Here is a 16,996-nt window from a genome sequence, read left to right on the forward strand (position 1 = left end):
GTCTGTCTCTAATGGGCCACAGAGCAGCAACACCTTTGTTCCAATGTGAACAGCTACCCAAGTTTAGAAAGCAGCAGATGTCAAAACAGGATTTTAAACTTGTTAGAAATGTCTGCCTGTTAAATTCATAGTCACTTCCCCCCAAAAAATTTGATCCAATAAAAATCAGAATGCCAGTAGCCAAACCAGTCAAATAAACAATTAGCCACAGCAAAAGAGTAAGTATTAATAAAGACTGTGTCCTATTGTACTGCCTTTAATTTCTCAATTGAAAAAAGTTTCCTCATCTAACACTTGTACCATTTCTCCTGAAGTCATTTGTAAAGTGGCTGAACCCACTGCCAGTTTGTGATAGCACTAGTGATGGTGTCCTTTGTGAAATGTGCAGCAGCTCTGAGGTCAGAGCATAGGTGAAGTTCCAGCATCATAGGTGAAGTTTTCTCTTCTTTGGCAGTCAGCAATGCAGCTGTGTAGCCATGTTTCTATGAAGGGGTAAAATTCTGAGTGGGCTGGATGTGAATGTGTCACTTCCCTTTAATAATGGAACTTTCATTTGTCCCATTTTACAAGTGATTAAATCAAGTCAGGTCCAAAGAACTTGATGTCCCTCAATGAGCTGCCCTCTCTACTAGGGCACATAGACACTGTGAAACTGATTTTCCAAGAAATATAAGCTCAGCAGTCTGATGTTTCAAATAGCATAAGGCTAACTCTGTTAGTATTCCTCAAATACCGGATATAGCTGCCACATTTTCAAGAATATCTACCTGAAGGGTCATAAATTCAACTGAGTGCTATAAACCAAAAAAAGAAATTTGGCATGTATAGTTGCTATATGGTCTCCAATGTCCTTACCTGTTTGGCATCACACAAATTCTGATGCTTTTTTTTAAGCAGTCTAATGATGAGGCTTCAGTATGACTATGAGCTGTTTTCCATCATATTCAAATATGCCCATTAAGTTTTTAGTCTCTCTTTTTGGTGTAGGGGTCCAAAAACAAAACTTTTATGTTCACTTTACTCTATTTGCTCCAGAACTCTAGCCCTTGAAAATCAGTACTTGGAAGTTCCCACGAAATTTTCCTTTTTAATAGGCTGTTCCTTTGGAAGTAAAACATGAATAAGTAGGTACAATTGCTTCTGAATCATACCAATCAATATGAGGCCAATAGGAAAACTAGCTTCATACATTATGGACCCAGGAAAGAGAAATGAAGTGTTTCTGTGGCAGGAGAATGAAAGCAAAGTTCAATTTCTGGTAGGTAAAAGCCAATAGTTTGGTGGCCAAGGTGAACAAGTATCACATTCTTGAAAAGATAAAACTATTGGGAGAAAGAACATAGTCCTTGCTAGGCATTACAGATGTGGAGAGCAAATTACCATAAACGGGTAGCATGAAGGCATTTTGAGGGTATGAAACTTTCAATAGCCTAATTAGGGTGGTGGACTGACATGTTTAAACATGTTCTGAAGTTCACTGAAGTATACACAAAAAGGTCATTTTTACTCTATGATATATTATTTAAAATAAAAAATGTAAACAGTAAGGTTTATGTACATTGCACTATTCCTTGGTTGACAGATATATGCACACATTCATGATACCTATACAGGTAATATTTTATTTATCTTATGTGTTCCCTCCCCTAAGCTGCACACTTTTCCTTTATGTTTACTTTAACCTGTCACCTAAAATATTATTAGGAAAGAATTTGACATTGATTATCTGAAGTCCAACCTCTTGCCACCCAGTTCTTCCTCCCCCTCCTCCCTTTCTTCCCTCTCCCTCTCTCCTTTAATGTCTATTTCTCTGTATCTTTTCTTGCTTGTGTCTCTCTGTGTCTTTCCTCTATCCCCTCCCTCTATCTTCCTCCCTATTGTTTCCTCTGTTTTTCTATCTTCATGTTTCCATTCCCCTCTTTCTGTCTTTCTTTTCTACCTCTATGTCTCTCTCGCGCAATGTTGTCTCACCCATAACCCTTTGTCTACACTTGACTAAGGCAGGGACCAATTCAGCCTGAGGGTATTCTCTGGCCACGGTAGGTCTTTTGGCCTATTGCAAAGAAGTGCTGTCAACCAGTGAAGGACAGGAGTTGGTGGATAAATACCCCAGCCTTCTCACCCCTCGGTGGGATAATTCTGAGTGTGTTCTACAGTTTCTCTGCAGCGCAGAGCAAGCAGCCAGCTTGAACCCCAATAAAGCTTGAACACTTTATTGTCTTCCTCCTCTTCCCAGTCTCATTTCCCAATTCCCTCACTTAATTCCTGGAATGACTTCACAAATGAACCCCTTCAACCAAATCCTTGACTCCTGGTCTGCTTTTGGGAGAAAACATACGAGACTCTCCTCTCTCTCCGTCTCTCTCTCAGTGTCTTTCTGTATATGAGTGTGACCCTCTCCTTGTCTCTGGCTTTCTGCCTCTGTGTCTCCACGTCTTTCAGTATTACTCCGTATTTCCTCCTTGTCTCTCTCTCCCTTTCTCTGTGTCTCTCTGCGTCCCTCATACACTATCCTCATCTCTTTCTGTTGCCCTCTCCCTCCCTCTCCACTTCTTTCTTTGCTTAGGAGGCCATATTTTGGAAATGAGTCCTGCCATGGTTCTCCCCATCCTGAAGTCTCTTGGAGATCACAAGATAGTCCAAGGATCTATTCCAAATTAAGGTCGGCTCTAGCCTCGGAGTCCCGGCCTCCAGAAGACCCTTCTTTGAGAACTGACACAGAAGCCTGTTCCTGATAAGATGACCTCGGATAACACATGCTACTTTGGCTCACCCTTCCAGGAGGAGGCCCAGCAAGAGCTGAGCTGCCACTGCTTTCCAGGGAGATCCAGAGGCGAATCCCAGGGTGCATCGCGTGTCCTCAGGAAAACCGTGGGGATATCCGGGCGCTGCGCGCTGGGCCTGGGATTCGGGGCGGAGCCTGAGGCGGCGCGCGGCTTGCGACATTCCGGTGAGTAGAGCAGGGACTCCGGCCTCTCCCGGCAGGGGCCGGGCAGGTCCGCGAATGGCTACAGCGGATTGGGCTTGGGTAGGAGGGGCTCCTCTGCGTGGATACCTCTATTTGAGACTGGGGATGTGTCGAATGAGTGTGAAAAAAAGTAAATGAACAGTGGGAGGAGGAGGGGGATGGAATGTTTTGGATGTTCTTTTTTATTCTAATTTTTATTTTATTTTTTGGAGTAATGAAAATGTTCAGAGATTGTGGTGATCAATGCACAACTATGAACAACTGATTGTGCACTTTGAAGGATTGTATGTTGTGTGAATATATCTCAATAAAATTGCATTTAAAAAAAGAGTAAAAAGAGAGAGAAAAATAAGATATGACATGTAAAAGCCCAAAGAATAAAATGATTGAAGAAAGTATTGCCTTTACAGTAATAACATTGAATGTTCAATCCTGAAGTCCCCAATCAAAAGACAGACTCACAGAATGGATTAAAAATATATGATACATCTATATGCTGTCTACAAGAGACTCACTTTAGACCCAAAGACACAAATAGGTTGAAAGTGAAAGGTTCAAAAAGATATCCCACACAATTAATAACCAGAAAAGAGCAGGGGTAACCATACTAATATTGGACAAAATAGACTTTAAATGCAAAACTTTTAAGAGACAAAGAAGGACAACATGTCTTAATAAAAAGGAAAACTCTCCAAGAAGAAACAGCAATCATAATTATTTATGCACCTAACCAGAGTGTCCCAAAATACATGGAGCAAGCACTGGCAAAACTGAAGGGGGAAAAAGATATCTATACAATAAAATTTGAAGACTTCAATACACCATTGTCATCAATAGAAAGACCATCTAGACAGAGGATCAATAAGGAAACAGAGGACTTGAATAATATGATAAATGAACTAGACCTAACAGACATTTTCAGAGCATTGCATCCCAGAAGATCAGAATATACATTCTTGTCAAGTGCTCATGAATCATTCTCTAGGATAGACAATGTGTTGGGTCACAAAACAGGACTCAATAAATATGAAAAGATTGCAACAATACAAAGCATTTTCTCTAATCATAATGAATAAAGCTGGAAATCAACAACAGGTGGAAGACTGGAAAATTCACAAATTTATGGAGGTTAAACAACACACTCCTAAACAATCAGTGGGTCAAAGAAGAAAGTATAAGAGAAATAAGTTAATATCTTGACACAAATGAAAATAAGAACACAACATATCAAAACTGTGGTTTGGACAGAAGGCAGTACTGAGAGAGGAATTTATTGCCTAAACACCTAAATTTAAAAAGAAGAAAGAGCAAACTATCCTGAAAGCAAACAGAAGGAAAGAAACAAAAAGTTTAGAACAGAAAGAAATGATATTGAGTATAAAAAAGAGAGAATCCATGAAATGCCACAAAATGCACCTCTAACATATTATACAAAAACTAACTCAAAGTGGATCAAAGACCAAAATATAAGAGGACCATAAAACTCCTAGAAAAAAAATGTAAGGAAAAATCTTCAAGATCTAGTGAGAGACAATAATTTCTTAGACCTTACACCCAAAGCACAAGCAATGAAAGAAAAAAATGGATAAATAGTACCTCCTAAAAATTGAGTATTTCTTGTGCTTCGAAGGACTTTGTCAAAAGGGTAAGAAGGCAGCTGACTCCATGGGAGAAAGTACTTGGAAACCACATATCTGATAAAAGTTTGATATCCAAAATAGTAAAAGAAATCCTACAACTCAATGATAAAAAGACAAACAACCCAATTAAAAATGGGCAAGGAATAGATGTTTTTCCAAAGAGGATCTACAAATGGCTAAAAAGCTTATGAAAAGATGCTCATCTTCACTAGCTGTTAGGGAAACGCAAATCAAAACAATAATGAGATATCATTTCACAACTATTAGAATGGCCACTAATAAACAAACAGGAAACTACAAGTGTTGGAGAGGATGTGGAGAAATAGGAACACTTATTCACTGCTGGTGGAAATGTAAAATGATGCAGCTGCTGTGGAAGACGGTTTGGTGGTTCCTCAGAAAGATACGTATAGACTTGCCTTATGATCCTGTAATCCCACTACTCACTATATAACCAGAAGAACAGAAAGCAGGGACATGAACAGACATTTCCACATCGGTGTTCATAGCAGCATTATTCACAATTGCCAAAAGATGGAAACAACCCATGTCCATCAATAGAAGAATGGATAAACAAAATGTGATATATACATACAATGGAATATCATTCAGCAGTAAGAAGGAATGAAGACCTGAAGCACATGACAACATTGATGAACACTGAGGACATTATGTTGACTGAAATAACCAGGAAACAAAGAACATACATTGTATGATCTCACTAATATGAACTAATTATATTATGTAAGCTTATAGACATAAAATCTAGAATTAGGTCACCAGGAAATAGAACGAGGCTAGAGAATGGGGAATGGTTGTTTAACATGTGCAGTATTTTTAACTAGGTTAAATTTAAATGTTTAGAAATGGATAGAGGTGATGGTGGCATGTTGTCAGTATAATTATCACTGTGGAATTAATTGTGTGTGAGTGTGGTTGAAAGCGGAAGTTTAGAGTCATGTATGTCACCAGAAGGAAAGCTAAAGGTTAGAACACGGGACTGTATAACACAGTGAATCTTGTGGTGGACCATCACTGTGATTAACAATACAAATATAAAAACATTCTTTCGTGAGCAAAAAGAAATGTATGACACTGTTGCAGGGAGTTGATAATAGAGAGGTATGTGGGGAAAATGTACCTATTGCAGACTATGGACTGCAATATGTTTTATATGAAAGTGTTGGTGGAGGCAAAATAATAATATTTTAATATCTTAATATTCTTTCATCAACAGTAACAAGTGTGCCACTCTAATGCCAGGGCCAATGTTAGGGGAGGATAAGGGGTATGGGATGTTTCTAGTTTTCTTTTCTTCTTTTATTTTATCTAGAGTAATGAAAATGTTCTAAAATTGATTGTGGTGGTGAATGCACAACTATGAGATAATACTATGAGCCACTGATTCTATATTTTGGATGGATTGTATGGTGTGTGAATACGTCTCAATAAAATTACATTAACAAGTATTTATATGTATGCAGCATTCGGTCCTAAGCAGTTGGAGTAGAGTACAGATGACCATCTTTGTGTTTACTCTGTGATCGTGACCTCATATCTTAAAGTATTACTTTATTATCCATAAAGCAATAAAACAAAGGGAAAAGGATACTCAAGTTAACAAAAACAAAAAAGACAAAAGGGGTCACAAAAATTAATTGCTGTGACCATAAAAGTCTGCAGAATGCCATAAAGGATAAAACTCTCATGGAAATTTGTTATATACTTTGATATAATAATGAAAAAGACTTCTAAAATTCCTACCATAAAAAATCTACTAAGTCTTGTTTAACCCAGAATTTTTCAAGATTCTTTGGCTCCACCAACATTTTCATATAAAATATATTGACATCTTGATGGAATATAGATTGAGAATGAAATTCTAAAGAGTTTCAGTTTAAGGGAGGACTAACCTGGCTGTTTTGAAATCAGTGTTCATTTAACATAGGAACTTTTGTTGATGGCAATAGCATTCTCAGAATTTGTCTTTACGCTAAGGTTCCATGAGATTCAACACCACCCATCCCCCTGAAATCTGCTAGGTGCTGCATTGATAAATATGGCTAATAAATGTGGCTAACATTTTTCATGTAATAGATACCAATATCTTAAAGGGCACTAGAATACAACTACTGTGACTAAAACTACCATTACTGTTTCTTCTAGTATGTGGCAGCCCTCATTTTCTGATCCTGAACTGTGCCCAGCTTACTCATGACTCAATAATCCAAAGTGACCTGGGTACTGATGTACTATGATGACCAGCCTGGCTCACTTGGAATGCTGCCTAACTCACTGCTACTTATGTTATTCACTGATGTATGAATCCTATCAGAATCCTTATAGAGTCCTAAAGCTCATTCTTTCTTGCTCATAATTGCTACCCACATGAGTCAAAACACCAACACTCTCCATCAAAATATTTCATCTTCACTTTTTCCAACTAGCCAGAAAGAAAATCAAGAAACAAGACTAGTAAGATCAAGTGATTCATGACCCTAACTCCATCTTACTCACCAAAAGATGGCAATTTTCCATTATTCTTCAAGTGCAAGTGCTCCTCAGTATCAGGGCTAATTGGCATTCTTGATTTCTCTGTCTTTGATCTCTAATTAACAGCATTACCCCTTGTTCCAACCAGGTGGCTTGAATAAAACACAGCCTGCAAAGACAGTCCATACAGGATCAGTTTTGATTTACCAAATGCTGGACTGGAAATCATTCGTTTAGTTGCCTTTAACTTCTGGAGACATGAAATGAAACTTGGGTCAAAAAATGGAAGCCCTTAAAACTGCATATATGATAGTAAAATACAGCCTAACCAAGACTGTTTAGCTTAAATGTTCTCTGCAATATTTCACAAAATGAAAATATCCCAGACTTTAAGGATGATGAGGATTTTAAAAAGGCTGACAAATTCAGGCAGAAACTATTTCAAAGTGATCACTATGAGAATAATGTGAGTGGAACAAAAAGGGAGGAAGCAAAATCACAGGGGGTTAAGGAGGAAACCTGGATCACTAACCTTTTATTCTGATTAGATTCCTCTCATCCAAGGAAACATCAGAGATGCCAAAATTCTTGATCAATGTAATGAAGGAAGCAGGAGGTAAATGACAGCAGTGTTTTAAGAGGTAGAGAAATAGTATATTTGATGGCATAAGTTTAAAAGGAAAACAGCTTTTTGTAAATCAGTGGAGTCATTTTAGAAGATGCAGCAGGAAGCTTCTTCCCCTCTTACACATTAATGATGTTAACTTTGGCTCAGCCCTGAGATCACTGTTTCCAAAGGGAACTGTGTACCACCAGCATTAGCATCACCTAGAGTGCCTATTTAAAAATGTAGATTCCTGGGTCTTAGTGTGGAACTGCTAGAGCATAATCTCGGGGACCAAATTCTAGATGTTCTGTAAAGAAAATAATTTTCCAATAATAACATTTGGTTTTTAATATTTGGGAAAATCAAAGTGAATCTTCCAAGCCCAAGGGCTTTCTGATTTTGATAGCTGAAAACTGGACACTGGATCAAAACTTGGCTCTTCTCTCTCCCTGGCCCTACATTCCCTTCCACCTTCCAAGGTACTCTGCTCTCCTTCATAACTAGAGTTTCTCAGAGTTACTATATTCATGTCTTCACCAGACAGTCCTTCAATACCTTCCAAGCAAGCTTCTGTCTGTACCATATCATTGAGATTGCTCATAAAGGCCACCAAAGGCTTCCAAGTTGCCAGGTTAAACTATCACTTCTCTGACCTGATATGATCTTGTCCTCCCCATAGAGATCAATATAGTTGAACACCGCATCCTTCTTGAAACACTTTGCTTTCTTGACTTCTGTGACAGTACATTCGCTTTCCCTACTGGTTATTCTATCGTTACATTGAGCTCTCAAGGTTGGGATGTCCTGATACTCTATCCTAGGGTCTTTTCTATATATATTCTCTCTAGGTGATCTCACCTGCCCTTGGTTTAAAATACCATCTACATGATAATGACTCCCAAATCTGTAAATCCAGCCCTGATCTTCACTTGGAATCCCCAATAATCTATTTTATATTTCCATATAAATGTCTGATAGACCTCTCAAACTTAATATGGCCTAAGCCTGCTCCATTCCCAAGCATTCCTCATGTCAGTAAATAATAAAGCCACTCATCATTAAGTAGGTCAAGTCAGAAATCTTGTACTTCATTCTACCTTCACCCTTATACTCCACATCCAGTCCATCGGAAAACTCTGGGAATTTACCTCCAAACATATCTGGAAACCACCAACTTCCATCTTTTTTACTACCAACAGGCAGTTCACCTGCACTGCCAAAGTTCTTGGCTGGTGTCTCTCCTTTCATTGTTGTGCACTACCATGCTCTCTCCACATAGCAAGGGAAGTAATCATTTTTTTTAAATGCATCATATTACTCCTTTGTTTGCATCCCTCTATCATTTTCTGTTTGTATTTAGAATAAAATCCAACTCCTAACCTTGGCATGATTTGGCATCACTTCCTGATTTGGCATCTCTTACCACTCTGTCCTCTTCTCCAACCACTTTTCCTCTTGCTTTCTACACATGTGCTACAATAGTCCCCTTGTGGGTCCTGCAACAAACTGAGCTCATTCATTCATACTTGGGCCTTGGGACTAGTTTTTCCCTCATATTAGGTTCTCTTCCCCCTGATTTCACATAGCTGATTCCTTCTTGTCATTTATATCTCAGATAGAATAAGTTATAAACCACAAAATAAAAGAGTGAATCCTTCAGGCTATACCTAAAAATCACCTACCACATTGATAACAGCGAAAATGTTTTTAGAGATATAAAATGAGAGAGAGGGAGTTGGGTAAATGTCCCACCTCACTTCCTTCCCCTCTTTCTTTCTGTTCAGGCGATGTTTCTTCCCCTTGTATCCAAACAATGCACCCCCTTTGTCCCCTCAGCTTATTATAACTTAGTAACTGGGCTGGTTTGAATCTACTATGTCCCCCACAAAAGCCATGTTCTTTAATACAGTCTTGTGGGGGGCAGACTTATTAGTCTTTTGAATAGGGTGGAACATTTTGATTCAGTTGTTTCCATGGAGATGTGACACACCCAACAGTGGGTGAGACCTTTAGATTAGATCATTTCCATGGAGTTGTGACCCTGCCCATTCTCTGTGTATCTTAATTAGATCACTGGAGTCCTGTAGTCCTTTAGTCCTTCTCAAGGAGAAAAGGAGCTCAGAGAAGCTGAGAGAGACATTTTGGAGAGAAGGTAAGAGCCAACAGATCCAGATGCTTGGAGACTCTGGGAGATTCAGACAGAAGGATGTTTAGAGATGCTAAGCTAAGAGATGAAGTCCAGAGTTTGCACTGGAGAAGCAAAGACAGGACTCCCAGACACTTAGAGAGAAATACCCCAGGAGAACCAAGCAGAGAGCTGAGAGAAGCTAAGCGAGACAGAAGTGAAGAGACATTCTGGAGAAAGCCATTTTGAAACCACAAACCGGGAGCAAAGGACTAGAGATGCCAGCCACATGCCTTCCCAACTGACAGAGGTGTCTCAGATGACATTGGCCTTTCCTCAGTGAAGGTATCCTCTTGTTGATGCTTTAGTTTAGACACTTTTTTGGCCTAGGAACTGTAAATTTGTAACCTAATAAATCCCCTTTATAAAAGCCTATCCATTTCTGTTATTTTGCATAATGCAGCTTCTGCAAACTGGGACAGTAACTATGGCCCCTTCATGAGAACCACAGTTCTTATGAGGCTGGAAAATTAATCTTATTCAGTCAGCATAAACAGACACTAAACTATTTGTTAAAGAAATAGAACACATTTTTTTTGGAAAAAGAGGCAATTAGATGACATCATAAATCTAAGGGAAGACTATAAGTATTCCAGAGGTTGTCCAGAAAGTGATTCCTTAGAAGCCCATCTTCCCCAGGGAATAAAGGGTCTCATAATTGGCTGTCATCACTTATTTATACATTTCCTTCTGCAATTTCTCCAGAATCTCCCACTCTTGTCTCAAAAAATTTAAGACCACATCATCAAATATTGTGATTACCTGGTATCACAAATAGTATATACATACAATTTCACTTCAAGGCTGCTTTGTATTTGCAATGTCTGTTTGCCTTTATTAAGAAACAAGAAAAAAACACATTAAAGTTCTGGATGATGTCATGAACAGTATAATATAGGAGTCACAAATGCCTATTGGGGCCAAGTAAAGTAAATGGATAGCAGATCTTTGAGCACATGTACCACTGAAAGGGTAAGCCTTCACTTAGCCACAGCCAGTTACTGCCATGCAGACATATTGGCCTCATACTGCTGGTGTCATTTAAAAAATGATTTTGAAATAATTATAGATACACAGGAAGTCTCAATGATAGTACAGAGAGGTTCTGTATACTCTTCACTGAGTTTCCCTCAATGGTCACATCTTAGATTATTATAGTAAAATATAAAAACCAGGAAGTTGACATTGGTTCAATGCATGTGTATGGTTCAGTCATTTCATCACATGTATTTTCATGTAACCACTATCCCAGTCAAGATACAGAACTATTCATTATCACAAAGATCTCTCTTATGCTATCCCTTTATAGTCATACCCACTAATCTGTTATCCATCTCTATAGTTTTCTCATTTTTTGAATGCTACATAAACAATACAGTATGTAGCCTTTTGAAATTGGCTTTTTTCACTCAGTAAGAATGCCCTGGAGATCCACCCAAGTTATGTTTATTAGTACTTCATTCCATACTACTATTGCTGAGTAGTATTCTATGGTATGACTGTTCCACAGTTTGAGTAACCATTTACCTATTAAGGGATATTCGGGTTCTTTCCAGTTTGGGGCTTTTAAAAATAAAGCTGCTATGAATGATCATGTATAGATTTTTGTGTGGACATAAAGTTTCATTTTTCTGGGACCACTGCCAAGACTAAAACTGCTGGGCTATATAACAAGCATATGTTTAGTCTTTTAAGAAACACCAAACTACTTTCCAGAAGTGGCTGAGCCATTTTATACCTACCAGCAATGCATAAGAGATTCAGTTTCTGCACACCCTCCTCAGCATTTGGTATTGTCACTATCTTTTATTTCAAATGTTTTATAGGTATATAGTGATATCTCATTGTGCTTTGAATTTGAAGATCCCTAATGGATACTGATGTTGAATATCCTTTCGTGTCCTAGAAGTGGGATTCCTGGGTCATATGGGAATTTTATACTTAACTTTCTGAGTAGCCACCAAACTGCCTCCCCACCTGGTGTACCATTTTACAGTCCACCAACAAAGAATGAATGTTCCTATTTCTACCCATCCTTTCCAAACCTTTTTTTCTGATTTTTAAGAACAGTTTTATTGAGATATATTCATATACCATAAACTCCATCCAAAGTGTACAATCAGTGATTCACAGTATCATCACATAGTTGTGCATTTGTCACCACAATTTAAGAACATTTTAGAAAATGTTCTAAATTTTTTGTAGCCATTCTAATAAGTATGAATCGGTATCTAACTATGGTTTTGATTTGCATTTACCTATTGACTAATGATGTTGAACAACTTTTCGTGGCTTATAGGTCATTTGTTTATCTGCTTTGGAGAAATGTCTATTCAAGTCCTTTCCCCAGTATTTAACTGGGTTGTTGGTCTTTTTGTTGTTGAGTTATAGTTCTTTATATATTCTGAACACTAAACATTTATGATATATGGTTTCCACTTAGTACCAAATAGGTTGTTCTCTCTGTTGGTGAAGTCAAGAACACATTCAGTGGCCATATCCCAGCCCTTGCCTATCCTCTCCTTTTTACCACTTGCTTGTTTTTTTGCAGCTGTTTTGTTGTGTTTCTGCTCTTTTTGTTTGTTTGCAGGTGTTCTGTATGTTTCTATTTCACAAGAGCTCACAGGCAGCTGGGGGAGATGTTAAAGCTTAACCAGGCTTGGCTGCTTGCCAGGGCAGAAAGGTTGCTCATTAGCAGATCATCCCCCACCTCACCCCCTGAAGTGTACAAAAACTCACCACTTAGTGCAGCTGTCCCTCATCTCTGACAAGGAGTGAGGCGTGCCAAACTGCTGAGCTCTTTGCCTTCCCAGTGGATTGACCAGGGTAGGATCTTTTCCCCTGCTATTTTGGACCCTTTGTGCTGTGGAAGCAATAAAGCAGTCAGTTTCTGGGAGTCTCTGTTGTGCATAACCCTGTGTTTCCATGATGCACCATACAGCAACTTGCTTCACACTCTTCCTGGTATAGGCAAATTGACAAGAGAGGACTGGCTTAGAAAATGACTTAACTAATAGTCATTAAGTCCACATGTGTGCAGTAGAGTAGCTATGACCAAGAAAACCCTCACAACCAACTGAGCTAAAATAACTTTTGCCTTGCAGACTATGAGGGACCCATGCAGCAGAGAGGTAGCCAAGTAAAAGCATACATGTTTTACCCAAGGTTTTGTGTAGCACTTTTGAGTGCTATTGGATGCATCTAGCTCTGGAAACAAGAACATGAAGAAAGAGAGTCACAAAATCTCACTTTTTGAATAGCGAGCCTCTCCATTTCTACATCTGTATGTGAGCATCTCATTCCCAACAAGTTTTGGAAGCTCTCTCATCACCAACAGCCATTTGATTCCTTTCACCAGAGGCATTCAAGACAGGGGAATGATGCAAGTGACCATGTAGTCCTTAAGTTGGAGAGGATCCAGTTCAAGTACTCTGAACCCACAAAGGTTGATTCTACAGCTGCCAGGGTGTCTAAGGAAGCCCATAGAACAACACCAAGTGTTTGGGAAAACTTTGCACCTTAATATTCCTAGGCATTAGTCTTTTTTTTGATAACTCACTCTCATTATAAAACAAAAGAACCCCTCTTCTTCACAAGTACTCAACAGTGTACCTAGCATCTTTTACTTTCTTAACTGAAGCTATATACTTATTTATTTAATTAAAAAATTTTCATCTTGGAATACATTGAAACTTACAGGACAGTTACAAAAATAATACAAACTGGGAGGTGGGGCAAGATGGCAGAGTGGTGAGGTGTGGAATTTAGTCACTTCTCTAGGGAAGCTGGTAATTAGCCAGGAACTGCATGAAACAGCATTTTTTGGGGTCTCCAGTGACCAGTCATGAATCATACACAAGTCTGGAACAGGCAGAACAGCTGAGATCACAGCAAAATTTGTAGGTTCTTCCAAACAGGAGTCTGGTGCCCCGCCATGCCGAGACCCCACGGACTGTCATACAGCTGGCTTCCTGAAGGGAAAAAAACAATCTGCTTGGAGCAAGAAGGAGGGCTCAACCCAGCCTCAACAGCAGAATTAATTAACAATTTAATTAATTAACTTTTGGAGTCAGAGGTGTTTTGGGGAGAAGGGCTGAGCTCCAAGAAGCGGGGCACATAGAAGCAGGCACCCTTCCATGGCTCCAGAAGGGCCAAGTTTCTTTCTCTACATTTTGTCCCATTTCTTCTCTTGCTCTTTGACTCCTTATCTTTTTACACTTCAATAGCCCCCTGGCAAGGGAGGAATTAAAACTGCTGGAGAGTAAATATCCAGATAATAGCCTAAAGCCCATATTGTTAAATACTCTATACTGACATTGACAAAACTTCTGACTGGGAAAAAGCCTTAAAAGGGGATTTCTTTTTTTCTTTTTTTCTTTCTTTCTTTTTAAAATAACTATTCTAAGTAGCTCTTTACAGAAAGCCTCAAATATTTGCAACTGGCCTCTGGACCCACGCAACGGAGAGCTGAGATGGGTCTGAGAGACAAAGCAATGAATCTAGTGGGGGAGACAATTCCCTAAAGGGCATAACTTCCCCAAGAAAAGGGAGGTGTGGTCCAGCTCAATTGGCAGCCCTCCTTCAAAGAACTCAGACACCAGGGACTGGAAATCAGAAACCAGCTTCAGTCAGCCACACCACTGACAGGGTCAGAGTAAGCAGGAGAACTAAAGGCAACACATCTCCTTACACTGGTGGGAGAGCTGCGGGCTGCCAAGTGCCACCTGCTGGACAGGATAGGAAAAACACAGAGTCTACAGGCCTCACAGGAGTGTCTCATTCTCAGGGAATCTCCATACCCTCCTCCTGAGACCTGGGCCTCCCTGGACTGGGAAAACCTGATTGGGGTTACCATATCTGAGGAGACCGTCTCACCAAAAGGCTACATAGAGGCAGGGCTAGAGACAGAAAACAAGAGGTGAAAAATTCTGATCAATTAATACAACCCAAGTTAGAGGTCTAGAATAAGTTGAACTGAACACCAAAGGTTAGGGAACAAATCCAGCCAACAAGAAAACCCTAAGTAACAGAGTGAAAATGAGCTCCAGAATAAACTAATCAAGAAACTCAGATGCCTAGACAGCTTAAGATAATGAGCCATACTAGGAAACAGAAAAATATGGACCAGCCAAAGGAACAAACTAATAGTTCAACTGAGATACAGGAGTTGAGACAACTAATTAAAGATGTTCAGACAAATCTCCTAAATCAATTCAATGAACTGAGGGCAGATATGGCAAAAGAGATGAAAGATACAAAGAAGATACTGGATGGCCATAAAGAAGAATTTGTAAACTTGAAAAAAAAACATGGCAGAACTAATGGAAATGAAGGGCAAATGAAGGAGATGAAGAACACAATGGAGGGATACAACGATAGATTTTAACAGGCAGAAGAAAGGATCAGTGAACTGGGAGACAAGATAATTGAATTCATACACACAAAAGAACAGATGGTGAAAAGAATGGAAAAATATGAGCAGGGTCTTAGGGAGCTGAGTGACAACGTGAAACACACAAATATACATGTTATGGGTGGTCCAGAAGAAGAAGAGAGGTGAAAAGGGGCAGAAAGAATAATAGAAGAAATATTCATTGAAAATTTCCCAACTCTTCTGAAAGACAGAAAATTACAGATTCAAGAAGTACAGCATAACTCAAACAGAATAGACCCCAATAGACCTACTCCAAGATGCTTACTGATAAGATTGTCCAATGTCAAAGAGAGAATTCTGAAAGCAGCAAGAGAAAAGCAATCTATCACGTACAAGGGAAGCTCAATAAGATATGTACAGATTTCTCCACAGAAACCATGGAGGTGAGAAGGCAGTGATATGATATATTTAAGATACTGAAAGAGGAAAAACTGCCAACCAAGAATTCTATATCTGGCAAAACTGTCCTCCAAAATTAGGGAGAGAGTAAAATATTTTCAGACAGACACTGGGAGAGTTTTTTAATAAGAGACCAGCACTACAAGAAATAGTAAAGGGAGTACTACAGGCTGATAAGAAAAGACAGAACAGAGGTTTGGAGAAGAGTTTAGAAATGAATATTATCAGGAAGGGTAAAAGGAGAGAGATAAAAAAATAAGATATGACATATAAAATTCCAAAGACAAAACAGTAGAAGAAAGTAATGCCCTTACAGTAATAACACTAAATGTTAATGGATTAAACTCTCCAATAAAAAGACACAGACTGACAGAATGGATTGAAAAACAGAACTCATCTATATGCTTTCTATAAGAAACTCACTTTAGACACAAGGGCAAAAATAGGCTGAAAGTGAGAGGTTGGAAAAAGATATTTCACACAAACAACCACCAGAAAAAAAGTGGGAGTAGCTATATTAATATCAGACAAATTAGACTTCAAAAGTAAAACAATTAAAAGAGACATAGGGCACTACATAATAATAAAAGGGTCAATTCATTAAGAAAACATAACAGTCATAAATATTTATGCATGAAGCAAGAGTTCCCCAAAATTCATGAGTCAAACACTGAGAACATTGAAAGGAGAAGTAGATATTTCTACAATAATAGTTGGAAACTTCAATACACCACTCTCACCAATGGATAGAACATCTAGACAGGGGATCAATAAGGACATGGAGATGTTGAATTGTATGATAAATGAGCAAGACTTGACAGATATTTATACACCCCACAACAGCAAGATACACGTTTTTCTCAAGTGCTCATGAAACATTGTCTAGGATAGACCACATGTTGGGTCACAAAGCAAGTCTCAACAAATTTAAAAATATTGATATTATACAAAACACTTTCTCAGGTCATAATGGAATGAATTTGCAAATAAATAACAGGCGGAAGGTTGAAAAATTCACAAATATATGGAGGCTAAACTACACCTGTTAGAAAACCAGTGGGTAAAGGAAGAAATTACAAGAGAAATTAGTAAATACCTTGAGGAAAATGACAATGAAAACACAGCATATCAAAACTTATGGGATGCAGCAAAGGTGGTGCTGAGAGGGAAATGTATTGCCCTAAATACCTATATTAAAAGAGAAGAGGGAGCAAAAATTGAGGAATTAACTGTTCAGATGGAAAAACTAGAGAAAGAACAGCAAACTAAC

The 16,996-nt window shown here is 38.7% G+C and overlaps 1 protein-coding gene across 1 annotated transcript in view; it reads left to right on the plus strand.

Annotated features, from left to right (window-relative positions):
• Window positions 1–2,183: 2,183 nt before the first annotated feature.
• The window catches only part of LOC119533944 (zinc finger protein 786-like), a 117,908-nt gene continuing 103,095 nt past the window's right edge, over window positions 2,184–16,996 (plus strand). Inside the window, exon 1 of the mRNA XM_037835910.1 lies at window positions 2,184–2,950. The gene's annotated coding sequence lies outside the window, so the exon portion shown is untranslated. The remainder of the gene's footprint in view (window positions 2,951–16,996) is intronic.

The sequence above is a fragment of the Choloepus didactylus genome, chromosome 5, assembly GCF_015220235.1.
Source record: "Choloepus didactylus isolate mChoDid1 chromosome 5, mChoDid1.pri, whole genome shotgun sequence".
In the NCBI taxonomy this organism is placed as follows: Eukaryota; Metazoa; Chordata; class Mammalia; order Pilosa; family Megalonychidae; genus Choloepus; species Choloepus didactylus.